The following is a 19123-nucleotide window of genomic DNA, read 5'->3' as shown; positions in this document are numbered from 1 at the left end:
TTTGAAATCTTCCTAATTGGCGGAAAACCCTGTGGGGAGCATACGACTGGATGCTCCGGATGCCCATCAGGAGGAGATAACACACTTCAACTGACATGTATACTGCTTCGGTGACAGGAAGACATCCGAATGCCCACTCAATTTTATCGGCGGTCAAGGAGATCAAATGTGCAAGCCAAGCTTCAGTACCCTCGGGGAATTCAATACCCACTACTCGGCTTTCAAATTCTTCAATGCAACTCAAACCGTCCATACTGTAATTCATATACCCAACCCGGTGGCAGAGATGTTCTTGCAGCCATAATTGTAGTAATAGATTGCAGCCTTGGAAGAACTTTCCTCCTTCCCGACAGATAGTCAAGGCTCGGTAGATTTCAGATAAGATCAGGGGAATCACAGTGCTGTTGGCTTTCTTGATTGCAACATCGAACATTCCTACGAGACCTACCTCTATATTACCATCTTTTTACGGACAGACTACAACACCCAAAAAGGCTACTATAAAAGCCAAACCCTGCCTTTCCTCCCATCTGTCTTTATTTCCGGCATGGGTCAGACCAGTGTTCGGCTCTTCAAAACCTCGGGGGTTACCATATCATTGATACAAGAATTGGAGAGTGCAATAACCTTCAGATAAATTTCCATCCTGGATAGCCCGACTAATACTCAGCAAATCCAGAAATCTGTGAGGAGATACCGGTCTTGGTGACACTAGATATCGACTTCTAAGGTTTCCATTAAGGCCCCCATAACCCGCAACTTCCTCCAACATGGGTGGGAGCTCAAAGTCAGAGAAACGGAACACATTGCGAGTTGGGTCCCAAAAAGGTACTAAAGCTTCAATTATGTCCAACCTTGGCTTGACGTTCAACAGTCCGACAAGGCCTCCCAGAACCTTTACCATAGTTTCTCTACTGCCTTTTCCTAGATCATTCCACCACATGTGGAGCTGTAAGGGGATCTCTTTAAGGGTTGTGAAGGGTTCAATTTCATTTGTGCTCATCCTGCACATTTATTAAAGTGATTTAATAACTCATTTTGACCCAAAAGAATAACACCCTTTTTCAAAATTTTACTTAAAAAAAATAAAACTCGATTTTGCAGATATGACCTTTCAACACTTCGGGGAAGAAGATTTTAAGGTTGTGCCTGCTAACCGGGCGAAAAATAAAAAAAAATGACCAAAGGTGGTTGTTATTGTAAAAACAGCCTTCCGGCGCCCTTTTGGGGACATTCGGCTTATTTTAAACAAGAATGTCATCACCATGCTTATTTCTGACAAAAATAAAATTTTGTTGTTTTTGGGCTATTTTTGCAAAAGGGAAGTTGGACCCGATGGGGGTTGCCTACGTATCCCATATCCGGTAAGAATCAAACTGGTGTAGTTCGAGCAGTTTTGAAAAAAATGAAAACCAACTAATTCTAAAGACAAAACTTTCTTTTTCTTTCTTTTTTTTAAAACTTTGGCAGAGTTTCGGTATATTTTGGACATTGGTTTCTCAAAACCAGTAACTATCTTTCTGAGCCCTCACACTGATATTTTCTTTTTCCAATTTCTTCTATTACCTATAAGCCGGTCAACATGCAAATTTGAAGCAAATAAATGCACAAGTAGCAAGTAGAATGCATCAGGATGGTCTTTTCATTTCAGGTACACCTGTCCTAGACAGACCCAACCCCTGTGTTGAGCCTCCTAAGTCAAATGCACGTGATGCAAACAAATGTTCCTACTAGGGATCATGCATGAGGCTTTGTTATACTAGGTTTAAAACCTAGGTTTATTATTCTAGACCTGGCTTACCCGAGCAGACAACTCGAGCCGAGGGGGGGCAGCCTACCGGGAATACAGAAGCTTCACCGACTTAGAAACTTGTCCGAACCTTATTCTAAAACAGGATAAGACTCTAGACAGAAGAGAAGTCACACGAAATGCACCCTTCTCCATGATTTAGAAGACTTAGAGAGAGGAAGGGTTTCATAGCAGTTTATACACAGTTCACAGAATATCAAAGTGGTAAAAGCATTTAGCATATTAGGCTCAAACATGTAGGAAAATCAAATAATAGATAAAGCCAATCATAACAGCTATTCTAAGCTCGAATTCTTGAACTCTGAACCAGAGATTCTGAGTTCGATCCCAAGCAGAGTCGCCAGAGCTGTCACACCTCCTTTTTACACACCCCGAAAGGTAGTACAAGGAAGTTTTTCCAATTTAAGTGACATTATTCGAAATGAGATTATTTATTAAATCAGAGTCGCCACTTGAAATATTTTAATCGGTGTCCCAAGTCACCGGTTTATTTTAAATCCCAAATCGAGGAAATTTGACTTTCCTTTTGAAGTCAGCAAACCAGAAATTCTGAATAAGGAATTCTGTTAACCCGAGGGAAGGTGTTAGGCATTCCCGGGTTCTGTGGTTCTAGCACGATCGCTTAGCAATTTATACTTGGCTTAATTGTTTAACTACTCATTTTTAGGACCTATACACAATTATCTTTTTAACCGCTTTTAAATCACTTGATTATTCATAATTAAAGAATTGAGTTACGCGTACATATAATCTTTTCTTTTGGCGCATCAAAATCATGTCACGCGAACGTGTCCATGATTAATAACGCTTTGTTGATTTATTAAGAGTGTTTGGTTGAAGGTACGCGAACACATCCCTCGAGTCTTTTGGAGTTAAATTTGCAATTATATTACGCGAACGTATATATAATCACAATACTAATCTAAATCGTGTCTAAAGCAAACTACGATTATTTCAATGATTTTGTCCATTTGTAAAGTAAATATTACAATTTGCTAGAAAAGCAAGGGATTTGAAATCATTTGCCTAAAGGGTAATACCGACAGATGAAGCAACATGTAAGAAAATACGTCCACTACTAAAAGAGTAAACAACAAATCCAATTCAAATGATGGAACACGTCCAGCAACATGAAATTCACATTTTATTACTAAGCCCAAAAAAATGAATAATTCAAATGGCATTTAAACAAATCCATATCTAGTCCCTAGTTATACTTAACTTCAGAATAATCGTTTTCCTAAAGGGGCCATCATTCATTATTTTTTCACGGATTTTTAATTAACAAAGAACAATCATCATTAATCATTCAACTCAAAATAAAAATCTAGGCGTGAGTTATTAATCATACGACTCCAAACACACTATTAAATTGTTGGGCTTAAAGCCCAGACTCAAACAGCCTAGGCCTTCGAATCTGTTCAAACGGATCTCAAGTTGGGCCTGGCTGTGAGCCTGACCCAGTCGTTGTTATGAACAATGGGGTCTCAACCGTACTGACCCAATACATACACAAAATCAGAAAAATGAAACTGAGTCTTCAAAATCATACAAGTCCCCTTACAATTCTTACAAACCCAGGATATAACAAAATCTAGACCAACCTATTACTTCACACCTTTGAAAACATCTGAATATACTATATGGAACTACATTGATCAGTTTATGAATTTATAATGTTCAGTGCAATTTGTTACAAATCTAAAATTGAGTAAGATAAAGATATAAATTACATGATTGCCTTAAACTAAATACGTAAAGAGAACTTTCTAAACAGCTGCTGCTCCAACTTCAAATCAGTTGAGATTCTCATGAATTTGACCATGAGGAGGGGTCAGATTCACAAGTCATCTTCAAATGTAGGGACCTACAGTGTAACCAAATTAATCCTAATACAGAAATGGGTATAAGGGAAAAGACAATGTGTCCATAAGTCTAACCATAGTGAGGGTCAGCCTTATAGACAAACAATGACCCCCCAAACCATGATTTGATCCATGGTTCTCATTTAAGTACAGGAGAAGAGAGGGGAGGGGAATAAAATAGACATATACTGAACATCCAGGTTATCATGCACTATTAAGGGATGAATCTGACCATTTAAAGGGTTAGATTCACTTCCTTTTGTGATGCCATAGGAGAAAAACTTTGGACATGGTTTCAAAGGTGCATATGTATACTAATTTAACAATTCGAAAAATGTGAATTTTACATATGAATATAACACAACCTTATAGATTTCATGGTTTCAGCTCAAGCAAACATTTAGTCTAAAAAAATCATGATTCCCAAACCAAATACCAAAGATCAGCTAAACAAACAAGTTTCAAATGCAGATTTTTAAACATAGAAATTGATTCTATTTAAGAGGAGCATTGTACATACCTTGAAACTGAAAAATATGACTAAAGAATGACCAAATAGAAGTCAAGAAAGCCAAAAGAGAAATGAAACCCAAACTTCAACAGTAAAACAGCAAACCAACAATAGCAAAACCAGAAATAGCCCAGGGATTCAAAAATAGACCCAAAACCAGCTTCAAACCAGAAGATTCAGCTAGAGAAACTAGGAAAAAATTTCTATTCAAACCATGTTCTTGACTTGCACAGAATCAGAAAAATCAGAAAAGATTTTTTTTAGTTTTCTTTTTTAGAATTTTTCTGGAATTTTCAAAGCAAGGAATGTTTTGTAGTAATTTTTTGATGAAAAAAAAATCTCCCCCTTGTGAGTTAGTGAATATTTTCTTTATATAGAGTGCCTAAAGAGCATCTAAAAAGATAATATTCTGATCTAATTTTAAAATTTCAGAATAGTACAACACCTTTTGACAGTTGTATGTCCTTTTTCTTATCCAATATCAGCATTTTTGCTAAGGATAGGGACAACTGTACTAAGTTCTAGAACTTTTTGATTTAGCCTAAGTGAAAGTCCACTTTTACCCCTTAGGCTATCAATTATTTCAGGTTCTTTCAGTGTTTACTTAGGTCCCTTAAGTCCTCCTACTAATGTTTATTCAAAAGATAAAACCTAAACTGAAATGATTCAAAGAGAAGTGCTGATGCAATATTTAAGGCTAAGAGTAAATTAATTAGTGAATGAATATGCATTGTCTTTAAAGGAAAATTGCATTCAAACACGAATTAAAGACAGAATTAGCAATAAACAAGGAAGCAAATGAGAGTTAACAATTAACCCAATATCTAAACTTATGAAACTAAAATGAATTAGATAAAGAAAAGGAAACAATTAGAAATTAAAGAAAAATCTAAACATGTTGCTAAAACAAGAACAGTCAAGTATGCAGAGGGGAAACAGAAACCAAAATCAAACCAGCAAAAGAAGAGGAAAGGAAACTAATAGATATAAACTTAAGACGAGTCCGAACTTTTAAACAGGCTTTAATTAATAGGAACTTCAGGAACTAATCAACTAACACAAAAAAGGCAAACAAAAGAAGAAAGGCCTAATCATTGTGCAAAAAAAAAAAGAAAAATTAAACATGTAACGAAGGGACAAAACAGAAACCAAAATCTAACGATTAAAAGAAAGGAAGAAAAAGGGGTTTACCCGATCAAAAATCGGCCCAGGATCAAAACAGGGTCTCGTCCAGAACTCTGGAAGTAATATGGACTTTGGACCAACATTACTTGACTATTCTTGAAGAGATCAGTCAATTAATGAAGGTTTTGAAGTCCATTTGACCAAACTCCGACCGGCGAAAGAGGAAACAGGGGTTTAGTTTTTTTTTTGGTTTGAATCTTAGATCCAAAATTCGAGTCATTCAGTGGGGGTTCAAAGAAAATTGGTTGGGAATTTAGGATGAGGATAGGACGGGGCTCCCATGGTGCCAATTTGGGGAATTTTGGACGACTTAGGGTTTTGGCCGGCTCTTTTGATTCAAGATTCGAAGAGCTCGGCGGGGATTCGAGGAAAGAGGAACGGGGATTTGGAATGAGGTCGTGAAGGAGAGTTCAGGGTGTAAATTTGGGGTCGATTGGACCACCGAAACCGCCGTGAGGCAATTTCCAGTGGGTGGTCTGCGGCGGAGACAATGAGGTATAAGGGCTGCTAGGGTTCTGGTCTTTGAAAGGGTGAGAGGCGAAGTGAGGGAGGGGGTCTGATGGGGGGTAGGTCTTTCTCGGACAGTTATATAGCAGAGTACAAATTAGTTCCGGGCCGTTGGATTGATGAGATCCAAAGGCTGAGATCAAATCTTTACAAAACGGGGTCGTTAGGATGATAGGGGAGGTGCTGGAGCGGGTATGGTCATCCGGGTTTCAAAGGAATCCAATTGGGCTTGGGCAATTTCAATTAATTTGGCCCAAAATCTAATTTCCCCAATTTCTTTCAAAATTCTTTTCTTTCTTTTCTCCTCTTATTTTTTTTTAAAAAAAAATTAAAAATCATAATAATTAAAAATCCTAAATTACCTAAAATATGAAAAATTAAACTAATTAATTATTTACAAAATTATAAAAGCTACTCTAATTCTAGAAAAAAAAATCAATAAAAGGAAGAAATGTAGAAACCGGCCATTTTTCGTGATTTTCATTTTACAATAAAGAAAATAATTAACCAATTAATCCTAAAAATATAAAAATAAATCCTAAATGCAATGCATGATATTTTGGTATTTTCATGATTGAAAATAAACTTAAACATGCACAGAAATGCAAATAATTAAATAAAAATCCTACAAAATCCCTAAAATAACAAATAATTAAAGGAAGAAACCTAATTATTGGAACTCTGTAGGAGTAACCCATGTGGGAAAAAATCACATGCTCACAAATTCCGAGGTCCCAAGCCCGAGAAATAAATTTTTAAAGAAAATTATTTGCTGATAAATATAAAGGTTTTTAGAAGTGAGTTGATGTATTTTCTTGATGATATCGGGCCTGTATCTTGGTTTCGGAGCCCGGTACAAGATTAAAATAATAATTATATTGAATTTGTAAAATTTGGTAAAGATCAGAATTGATTTGGTATAAAACGGACGTATAGTTGAGAAAATAGAAATTTTGACGTTCTTGAGTAATTATATGAATTTGAGGTTTAATTCATGGTTGTTGATGTTATTTTGATGATTTGATTGCACGAACAAGTACGTATGATGTTTTTGGACTTGCGTAAATGTTTGTTTTGGATCCCCGAGAGTTCGGGTGAGTTTTGGATAGGCCACGGAGTGAATTTGGACTTAAAGAGATGGCTGTTGCAGGTTCAGTTGTGTTGCAGGCTCTAATCTCGCAATTGTGAGGTCAGGCCTTGCAATTGCAAGCCCAATAGGCTTAGAAATTGCGAGGGCTTGATTACAATTGCGAAGAAAGCCCAGTCTTGCCAGTGCTCGCAATTGCAAACCTTCCTTCGCAAATGCGAAGTCATTAGGGGAGGGCCAGTATCGCAATTGCGACGATTTGTTCGCAATTGCGAGGTAAGCAGACCATGCACAGGTTCGCAAATGCGAGGTCTGGTTCGCATTTGCGAAGCTCCCACCACAATTGCGACATCTGCGACCAGTTAATTGGGACTTAGACGAAATTTTCTTCATTTTTCAAACTCTCTCAAACCCTAAGCTCTCTTGGGCGATTTTCTAAAGAAAAGTTCTTCTCCAAATATTTTTTAAGTCATTTCTAACTCACTTTATTCAATCTATAACATCTTTTTACATGATTTCGATTCAAAATCAAGGGTTTTTCATGGGAAATTGGGTGATTTTGGATAGAACTTTGGATTTTTAATTTTTGGGAATTTGGACCTCGATTGAGGTCCAATTTCAAAACAAATTATATATTTGAGTTCGTGGGTGAATGGGTGATCCGGTTTTGGTTCGATCCTCGAGTTTTGACCATGTAGGCCCGAGGTCGATTTTTGACTTTTTGGGGAAATTATTGGAAAACCTATTTTCATGCATTAGAATTGATTCATTTAGCATTTATTGATATCGTTAAGTAAATTATGGCTAGATACAAGCGAATTGGTGGTGGAAACAAGAGGTAAAGCGGTAGTTGAGGCTTGAATTGTGTTCGTGGCTTTGAGGTAAGTGTTTGGTCTAACCTTAGCTTGAGGGAATAAGAGTTTTAGTTTTATTTGCTATGTGTTAATTGTTGAGTACGACGCATAGGTGTGGTGACGAGTATCTATACGTCAGTGTCAAGCATGCCCGTGAATCTTATACGATGATTGATGTGACTCTGTTTTGTATAGTTCATACTTAATATGATGATTTCTAATGTTGGACAAGGTTTATGGAAGTATTTTTGGTAATTGAACGTTCTAGAGCATTGGCTCAAGTTGAGAATTGAGTTGTGAAGTAATTGTGGAAAAGAGAAGAGGTTTATGATATTGTCTCCCTTTCCGGAATGTTATTGCTTTGATGTTGTTTCCCTTATCGGGATGTTATTGCTTATGATATTGTTCCCTTGCCGTGATATTATTGTTACACTATTGTTCCCTTGCCGGAATTCTATTGTGATTTTATTGATTCTCTTGACCGAATTGCTTTGTGATTGTTGCTTGGGTAAGGAAGAGTGTAAAAGCACGAAGGGTGATGCCGTGCGTGATATTTGTGAGAGAGTGATAAAGCACGAAGGGTGATGCCGTGCCGATATTGTGATTTTAATGCACGAAGTGTGATACCGTGTCGCACGATGTACAATGTCGTGCCATGATATGAGTGATAATGCACGAAGGATAATTCCTTTCCATGATTATGTGAGGTAAAAGCACGAAGGGTGATGCCGTGCCGAATATATTAATTCTTACGGTAAGGACGAGAGTAAAAGCACGAAGGGTGATGCCGTGCACTTGTGATTGTTTTCCCTATTCTTGCTTATAGTTGAATTTTGGTGCTCTGCATGCTTCTTTACTGAATTTCTATTTGTACATGATATTTCCCCCGAGCATGTTTCCTCTTCCCATCTTTAACTGCTAGTTTCTGTCGTTATTATTTGCTGTATATGATATAACTACACATGTTTATTTGGTAGTCTTGTCCTAGCCTCGTCACTAGTTCGCCGAAGTTAGGCTGGACACTTACCAACACATAGGGTCGGTTGTGCTGATACTACACTCTACACTGTGTGCAGATCCCGGTGCTGGAGCTTTTGGACCATAGTGAGGTTGCTACCTTTAGTTCATCAGGAGACCGGAGGTAGTCCTACAAGCGTCCGCATGTCTTGGCATCCCCTCCCTATCTAGTTTTTCTTTTGTTCTTTACTATTTCAGAGACATACATGTATCTATTTTGTTCGGACCCTATTTGTGGTACTCTTAGATAGTCTGTGGGACTGTGACATCAGTTCTGGGTGATTTATGTTTATGGATTTGTATCGGTATTATCTTAAATTATTATATTTTATTCTTCCGCTTTATTATTTCCGCTGTTTATAAAATGTTAATTCACATTTGTTAAGGGATTAAAAATGAAAAGGTAAAATAATTGGAATAATTGGCTTGCCTAGCTTTTACTAGTAGGTGCCATCATGACCCCCGAGGGTGAGAAATCTGGGTCGTGACAAGTTGGTATCAGAGCTCTAGGTTTCTTAGGTATCACAATTCACGGATAAGCTTAGTAGAGTCTGAGAGATAGATACAGAGACGTCTGTATTTATCCCCCAGAGGCTACAGAGTTTGGAATAACTTTACATCTTTTCTTTCACAGATGGTGAGAACACGTACCGCTTCATCAGCTGACCAGCAGCCCGAGCCCCCAGTAGTAGCTCCTGCGAGGGGCAGAGGCCGAGGCCGTGCTAGGGCCCGAGGCAGAGGCAGGGCTTAGCCTAGAGCTCGAGCAGCAGCACCAGCAGTGGAGCCTCTAGTTGAGTTTGACGATGAGGTTCCAGCCCAAACATTTCCAGCAGGACCAGCTCAGGTCCCAGAGGGGTTCATCGCCACCCCGGTACTTTAAGATGTTCTCGTCCATCTAGTGGGCCTTATGGAGAGTGTCACCCAGGCAGGCTTATTCCTACAGCACCATCCATCTCTCTGGTTGGAGGAGGAGCCCAAACTCTTGCTACTCGCACTCCGGAGCAGATGGCTCCCCAGTTTCAGACTCTAGCAGTTCAGCTAGTTGGAGTAGTTCAGCCGGGTGTTATGGCACAGACCGGTGAGGGGCTAGCTATGTCTGTTGATGCCTTGTGGAGGTTGGACAGGTTCACCAAGCTTTTCAATACTACTTTTGGTGGTAAATCTTTTGAGGATCCTTAGGATTATTTGGACATATGTCATGAGGTTCTACGGAATATGGGGATAGTGGAGACCAATGGGGTCGACTTTGTTGCTTTTTGACTTTCTAGATCCGCCAAGACTTGGTAGAGAGATTATTGTTTCGCTAGACCAGCTGGGTCACCGGTTTTGACTTGGGATCAGTTCTCTCAGCTATTTCTGGAGAAGTTTCTTTCTATCACTTAGAGGGAGAACTATCGGAGGCACTTTAAGTATCTCTAGCAGGGTTCTATGACTGTTACTCAGTACGAGACCAGATTCATTGACTTGGCCCGTCATGCTCTTCTTCTACTTCCCACTAAGAGAGAAAGTAAGGAGGTTTATTGAGGGACTTGTTCAGTCTATTCGATTGCAGATGGCTAAGGAGATAGGGAGCGGGATTTCTTTTCAGGATGCAGCCAATGTGGCCAGGAGAGTTGAGATGGTTCTATCACAGGGGAGTGGTCAAGGGTCTGACAAGAGGCCTCATCATTCGGGCAGGTTCAGTGGTGCCTCATCTGGAAGCAGATATTCTTTTGGTAAGGGCCATTCTTCCAAGCCGTTTTATTTAGCACTTTAGGCTTCTCACAGTGCTCCAGGTGACCGTGGTTCTCATATGCAGTATTCTGATCAGCTGCCCTACAGTGTACCGCCAACTCCTATTAGTACACCTCTGCTCCAGAGTTTTTAGAGTGGTTATTCAGGTTGTCAGGGTCAGAAGTCTCAGCAGCTGAGGGCTTGTTATACTTGTGGCGATACGAGACATATTGCTAGATTTTGCCCTCGAGCACCGAGCAGCTTTCAACATCAGGGTTCCCGTGCCATGGTTCAGGCACCGAGGGTTCCACCGCCCACCCAACCAGCTAGAGGTGGGGGTAGAAGTGCTAGAGGTGGAGGTATAGGTATTAAAGGTAGAGGCTAGCCAGCAGGAGGTCGTCCTAGAGATGTAGTTCAGAGTGGTGGGGTCCAGCTCCAATGTTATGCTCTCCCAGCCTGGCTTGAGGCTAAGGCCTCCGATGCAGTTATCACAGGTACTGTTCTGGGTTGTAGTAGAGATGCTTCAGTTTTATTTGATCCAGGATCTACATACTCCTATGTGTCATCTTATTTTGCACCGTATCTGGTCATGCCTAGTAATTCTTTGAGTGCTCCTGTATATGTGTCTATACTGGTGGGTAATTCTATTGTGGTAGATCGTGTTCAATATTCATGTATAGTTGTGATTGGGGGTCTTGAGACTCAATTAGATTTGTTACTTTTGGATATGGTTGATTTTGATGTCATATTGGGGATGAACTGGTTATCACCTTACCACGCTATCTTGGACTGTCATGCCAAGACTGTGACCTTAGCCTTGCTGGGTTTACCTCATTTAGAGTGGAGAGGGACTCCTGGTCATTTCACCCGTAGGGTTATCTCATATATGAAGGCTCGACGTATGGTCGAGAAGGGATGTTTGGCCTATTTGGCATATGTTCGTGATTCTAGTACCGAGGTTCTTTCTATGGATTCTGTGCTTGTTGTTTGTGAGTTTCCTGAGGTATTTCATTTAGACCTGCTGGGTATGCCACCCGACAGGGATATTGACTTCTGTATTGATTTGGCTCCAGGCACTCAGCCCATTTCTATCCCGCCGTATCGTATGGCCCCGCCAGAGTTGAAAGAATTGAAGGAGCAGTTGCAATACTTGCTTGATAAGGGCTTTATTAGACTTAGTGTCTCACCTTGGGGTGCGCCGGTGTTATTCGTTAAGAAGAAGGACGGATCGATGAGGATGTGTATAGATTATCGATAGTTGAATAAGGTCACAATCAAGAACAAGTATCCATTGCCGAGGATTGATGATTTGTTTGATCAGCTTCAGGGTGCCAAGGTATTTTCGAAGATTGATTTGAGATATGGATACCATTAGTTGAGGATTAGGGCATCTGATGTCCCTAAGACAGCTTTCCGCACTCGGTATGGGCATTCTGAGTTCTTGGTGATGCCATTTGGTTGACGAATGCCCCAGTAGCTTTCATGGATTTGATGAACTGACTGTTCAAGCCTTACTTGGATTCACTCGTAATAGCCTTCATTGATGATATTTTGATCTATTCCCGCAGCCGGGAGGAGCATGAGCAACATCTGAGGGTTGTTCTTTAGACTTTGAGAGATAGTCAGTTGTATGCTAAGTTTTCAAAGTATGAGTTCTGGTTGAGTTCAATTGCATTCTTGGGTCATATTGTTTCAACAGAGGGTATTCAGGTGGATCCGAAGAAGATAGAGGCAGTCAAGGATTGGCCTAGACCCGCATCAGCTACAAAGATCCAGAGCTTCTTTAGTTTGGCAGGCTATTACAGTCGGTTTGTGGAGGGGTTTTCATATATAGCAGCCTCGATGACCAAGTTGACCTAGAAAGGTGCTCAGTTCAGGTGGTCGGACGAGTGTGAGGCGAGCTTTTAGAAGCTCAAGACAGCTTTGACTACGGCACCAGTGTTGGTTTTGCCCACAGGTTCAGGGCCATATACAATTTATTGTGACGCATCTCGTATTGGATTTGGTGCGGTGTTGATACAGGATGGCAAGGTCATTGCTTATGTTTCGCGACAGTTGAAGATTCATGAGAAGAATTATCCAGTTCATGATTTGGAGTTAGCAGCAACCCAATTGTTCACGCGTTGAAGATTTGGAGGCACTATTTATATGGTGTGTCATGTGAGATGTTCACGGATCACAAGAGTCTACAACATTTGTTCAAGCAGAAAGAGCTAAATTTGAGGTAGAGAAGGTGGTTGGAGCTATTGAAAGACTATGATATCACTATCTTATATCATCTTAGGAAGGCCAATGTGATAACCGATGCTTTGAGTAGAAAGTCAGCCAGTATGGGCAGTCTTGCATATATTCTAGTCGGTGAGAGACCTCTTGCTTTGGATGTTCAGGCTTTGGCCAATCAGTTCATGAGGTTGGATGTTTCTGAGCCCAGCCGTGTGTTAGCTTGTACAATCACTCGTTCTTTATTATTTGAGCGTATCTGAGATCGACAGTATGATGATCCTCATTTGTGTGTCCTTAGGGAAATGGTGCGGCACGGTGATGCCAAGCAGGTTACATTGGTAGATGATGGAGTTTTGAGGATGCAGGGTCGAGTTTGTGTGCCTAATGTGGATTGACTTCGAGAGTTGATTCTAGAGGAGGCCCATAGTTTCCAGTATTCCATTCATCCGGAAGCCACTAAGATGTATCAGGACTTGTGACAACATTATTGGTGGAAGAGAATGAAGAAGGATATTATTGCATATGTGGCTCGGTGTTTGAATTATCAGCAGGTAAAGCACGAGAATCAGAGACCTGGTGGTTTGTTCCATAAGATTAAGATTCCTAAGTGGAAATGGGAGCGTATCACTATGGACTTCGTTGTTAGACTCCCACGGACTCAGAGGAAGTTCGATGCAATGTGGGTTATTGTTGATAGATTTCATTCCTGTGGCAGTTTCCTATTCTTCTGAAAAGTTAGCCGAGATCTATATCCGGGATATTGTTCGTCTTCATGGTGTTCCCGTGTCTATCATTTCGGATCGAGGTACGCAATTTACCTCATATTTCTGGAGGTCAGTTCAGCGTGAGTTGGCACACGGGTCGAGTTGAGCACAACATTTCATCCTCGGACGGATGGGCAATCCGAGTGTACTATTCAGATTTTGGAGGATATGCTCCGAGCTTGTGTCATTGACTTTGGAGGCTCATAGGATTAGTTCTTGCCTTCAGCGGAGTTTGCCTACAACAACAGCTACCAGTCGAGCATCCAGATGGCTCCTTATGAGGCTTTATATGGTAGGCGGTGTCGGTCACTGGTTGGGTGGTTTGAGCCGGGAGAGGCTCGGTTGTTGGGTACGGATCTAGTACATGATGCCTTAGACAAGGTTAAGATTATTCAGGATAGGCTTCGGACAACTCAGTCCAGGCAAAAGAGTTATGCCGACGATAAGGTTCGTAATGTGGCATTCATGGTCGGCGAGCGGGTGTTGCTTCGGGTGTCGCCTATGAAGGGCGTGATGAGATTTGGAAAGAAGGGCAAGCTAAGCCCTAGATTTATTGGCCCGTTTGAGATTCTTGATCGAGTGGGAGATGTGGCTAACAAACTTGCGTTGCCACTGAGTTTATCAGCCGTGCATCCAGTATTTCATGTGTCTATGCTTCGGAAGTACCACGACGATCCAGCTCATGTGTTAGACTTCAGCTCTGTCTAGTTGGACAAGGATTTGTCCTATGAGGAGGAGTCGGTAGCTATTCTAGATCGGCAGGTTCGTCAGTTGAGATCGAAGAGTTTCCCTTCTGTTCGTGTTCAGTAGAGAGGTCAGCCTGTCGAGGAAGCTACCTGGGAGTCCGAGTCCGATATGCGAAGCTGATATCCCCATCTTTTCTCCGACTCAAGTACTTTTTTTATGTCCGTTCTAGGACGAACGGTTGTTTTAGAGGTGGAGAATGTGATGAACCAAAAGGTCATCACTTGTTTTACAAGTTGATTATGTGTTCTGAGGCCTTAAAACCTCTTTTTGTCTCACCTCGATTTGTGTTCGCAATCCGGGCGCATTTCCACAAAGCTTTTATGTGAAATCTAAGTAAAATATGGAAATTGACTTTTAAAATTAATTAAAGTTAACTTTGGTCAATATTCTTGGTAAACAGACCCGGACCCGTGATCCGACGGTCTCGTAGGGTCTGTAGTAAAATATGAGACTTGGGTGTATGCCCGAAATCGAATTCCGAGGTCCCAAGCCCGAGAAATGACTTTTTAAAGAAAATTGTTTGCTGGAAAATATAAAAGTTTTTAGAAGTGAGTTGATGCATTTTCTTGATGATATCGGGCTTGTATCTTGGTTCTGGAGCCTTGTACAAGTTTAAAATAATAATTACATTGAATCTGCAAAATTTAGTAAAGATTGGAATTGATTTGGTATAAAAAGGACGTATGTTTGAGAAAATAGAAATTTTGATGTTCTTGAGTAATTATATGAATTTGAAGTTTAATTCATTCTTGTTGATTTTATTTTGATGATTTGATCACACAAGTAAGTCCATATGATATTTTTGGACTTGCGTGCATGTTTGGTTTGGAGCCCCGAAGGCTCGGGTGAGTTTTGGATAGGCCACGGAGTGAATTTGAACTTAGAGAGATGGCTGTTGCAAATTCAGTTGTGTTGCAGGCTCTGATTCCGCAATTGCGAGGTCAGGCTTCGCAATTGCGAGCCCAACAGGCTTGGCAATTGCGAAGGCTTGATCGCAATTGCGAAGAAAGCCTAGGCTTGCCAGTGTTCGCAATTGCGAACCTTTCTTTCCAAATGCGAAGTCATAAAGGGAGGGCCAGTATCGCAATTGCAGTGATTTGTTCGCAGTTGCGAGGTAAGAAGACCATGCACAAGTTTGCAAATGTGAGGCCTGGTTCGCATTTGCGAAGCTCCCATCGCAATTGCGACATCTGCGACCAGTTAATTGGGACTTAGACGAAATTTTCTTTATTTTTCAAACTCTCTCAAACCCTAAGCTCTCTTGGGCGATTTTATAAAGAAAAGTTCTTTTCCAAATCAATTGTAAGTCATTTCTAACTCACTTTCTTCAATCTGTAACATCTTTTTACATGATTTCAATTCAAAATCAAGGGGTTTTCATGGGAAATTGGGTGATTTTGGGTAGAACTTAGGGTTTTAAAGTTTTGGGGATTTGGACCTCGATTTGAGGTCCAATTTAAAAATAAATTATATATTTGAGTTCGTAGGTATATGGGTGATCGGGTTTTGATTCGAACCTCGGGTTTTTAGCCATGTGGGCCCAGGGTCGATTTTTGACTTTTTGGGGAAATCATTGGAAAACCTATTTTCATGCATTAGAATTGATTCATTTAGCATTTATTGATATCGTTAAGTAAATTGTGGCTAGATACAAGCGAATTACTGGTGGAAACAAGAGGTAAAGCGGTAGTTGAGGCTTGAATTGTGTTCGTGGCTTTGGGGTAAGTGTTTGGTCTAACCTTAGCTTGAGGGAATAGGAGTTGTAGTCTTATTTGCTATGTGTTAATTGTTGAGTACGACGTATAGGTGTGGTGACGAGTATCTATACGTCGGTGTCAAGCATGCCCGTGAGTCTTATACGATGATTGATGTGACTCCGTTTTGTAATTTTCATGCTTAATGTGATGATTTCTATTGTTGGACAAGGTTTATGGATGTATTCTTGGTAATTGAACGTTGTAGAGCATTGGCTCAAGTTGAGAATTGAGTTGTGAAGTAATTGTTGAAAAGAGAAAAGGTTTATGATATTGTCTCCCTTACCGGAATGTTATTGCTTTGATATTGTTTCCCTTGCCGGGATGTTATTGCTCATGATATTGTTCCCTTTCCGGGATATTATTATTACACTATTTTTCCCTTGCCGGGATTCTATTATGATTTTATTGATTCCCTTGCGTGAATTGCTTTGTGATTGTTGCTTGGGTAAGGAAGAGTGTAAAAGCATGAAGGGTGATGTCGTGCATGATATTTGTGAGAGAGTGATAAAGCACGAAGGGTGATGTCGTGTCGATATTGTGATTTTAATGCACGAAGGGTGATGCCGTGTCGCACGATGTACAATGTCGTGCCATGATATGAGTGATAATGCACGAAGGATAATTCCGTGCCATGATTATGTAAGGTAAAAACATGAAGGGTGATGCCATGTCGAATATATTGATTCTTATGGTGAGGATGAGAGTAAAAGCACGAAGGGTGATGCCGTGCACTTGTGATTGTTTTCCCTATTCTTGCTTATAGTTGAATTTTGGTGCTCCACATGCTTTTTTACTGAATTTCTGTTTGTACATGATATTTCCCCTTCCCATCTTTAACTGCTAGTTTCTGTCATTATTACTTGTTGTATATGATATAACTGCACAGGTTTATTTGGTAGTCTTGTCCTAGCCTCGTCACTACTTCGCCGAGGATAGACTGGACACTTACCAACACATGGGGTCGATTGTGCTGATACTACACTTTGCACTGTGTGCAGATCCCGGTGCTGGAGCTTTTGGACCACAGTGAGGTTGCTGCCTTCAGTCCATCAGGAGACTCGAGATAGTACTGCAGGTCTTGTCTAGTTTTTCTTCTGTTCTTTACTATTTCAGACACAGACATGTATCTATTTTGTTCGGACCCTATTTGTAGTACTCTTAGATAGTCTGTGAGATTGTGACACCAGTTCTGGGTGGCTTATGTGTATGGATTCGTATCGGTATTATCTTAAATTGTTATATTTCATTCTTCCGCTTTATTATTTTCGCTGTTTATAAAATGTTAATTCACATTTGTTAAGGGATTAAAAATGAAAAGGGTAAAATAATTGGAATAATTGGCTTGCCTAACTTTTATTAGTAGGCGTCATCACGACTCCGACGGTGAAAAATTCGGATCGTGACATTTAACTTCTTGGATAGATAGTGTATAGATCCAAGACACTTAAAGAAGTTTTATACGGCCTATCCGAGGGTATATCCTTATCCAGTGTTGGAACAGACGCATCTCGAAGGATATAGACATCAATAAATTTTTTTGCAATTGACTTCAGTGGCCTCTACATTATTCAATGGTGAGACGTGAAAATAATAGGAAGTGGCAGTTGTTGGTGATGCTATGGTTTTAAAACCTTGAACTAAGAATTGAGAGGAAAAATTCAAAAGAAAGATCTGTTATTTTTTAAATTGTTGGATTGATAGCACACTACTAACATCTAGTATTCCCCAAGCCATTTTAGCATCAGGTTAGAAGCTTTTTTGGGATTACAAACTGTTTTTAGCATTTTTGAGAGATCCAAAAATAGTAACTACAATCCAAGCTCTAAGTAAACTAAATAAAAAAGAGTGCTAAATAAAAAAAAAGACGTCCATGAAAAAAAGGCAATCCTAAGAGGTTTATATACCTTGTTATCACATTAAGCATAACGCCTAAGTAAACAACTACACTATTTTAATACATAAAAGGAAAATGCAAAAGGAATTAGTTAATGCATGCATCCTCACATCACCACCGGACTCATTACACATTAATTTTTCTTCGCTCCAATAATATCGTTGACTAGAAAATCTTCCTAAAGAGCATATAACAAAGTTATCTTTACATCAAATGTCCTACTTGGTTAATTCCAGTGCACACAGTTTGCACGTTAAAAATGTAGGTAAATTTCACTAATGGTCATATAACTATGGTTTTTTTTTATCAAAGTCATATATCTTTCTTTTGTCACAAAAAAAATCATAAAACTTTTATTAACTCACACAAAAATCATAGTAACAGAAAAATATAACGTTTCAATATATTTTCTTATTCCACCATTTTTTATTTTTTTATTTTTGTCGAATAAATAATAATTCAATTAAAATGGGAATGACCCAACTCGACCCGACCCCCGACCTAATACCCATATATATAAATTAAAATAATATTAAAAGTGAATCCTTTAATACACGATACTTCTCTCTTTTATTTTTCTTTTCAAGATTTTCAATCAAATTTATAGCATTTTTGTTTCAAGTGCTCTCTAATTTTATATACCTTTTATTTCTATTTCTATTTTTTTTGATAAGAATTTCTTGCATTCCAAACTAAGTTTTTTATGGGGAGAAGGATTCATTTTTTGTATTATTTGAATATATGTATACGGGTATTGGGTTAGTTGGGTTGAGTCACTCCGATTTTAATTGGATTATTATTTATTAGACTAAAAATAAAAATAAAAATAAAAAATAGAAAAACCTGGAATAAGAAAATATTACCTTGTATTTTTTCAATCACTATAATTTTTATGTGAGTTAGTAAAAATTTTATGATTTTTATGTGAGAAAATAAAATTATATGACTTTGGTGAAAAAAATTTATAGTTATATGACTATTTGGTAAATCTAACCTAAAGATGTAGTGTGGCGGCAATTAGTTCTTTTTGAAATTTCTGTTTTTCAAAACACTTTAAGGTAATATTTTGGTTCAAAGCAACACCAATATATGGTAAATGATGCAACGATTCTGATATCACATGCTTACAAGTTGATTCGCTATAACAAACAAAAAATATTTTAAAAAAAAAGTAATTATAAAAAAAATT

The sequence above is a fragment of the Nicotiana sylvestris genome, chromosome 2, assembly GCF_000393655.2.
Source record: "Nicotiana sylvestris chromosome 2, ASM39365v2, whole genome shotgun sequence".
Lineage (NCBI taxonomy): Eukaryota > Viridiplantae > Streptophyta > Magnoliopsida > Solanales > Solanaceae > Nicotiana > Nicotiana sylvestris.
Note: the sequence above shows the minus strand (reverse complement) of the source record.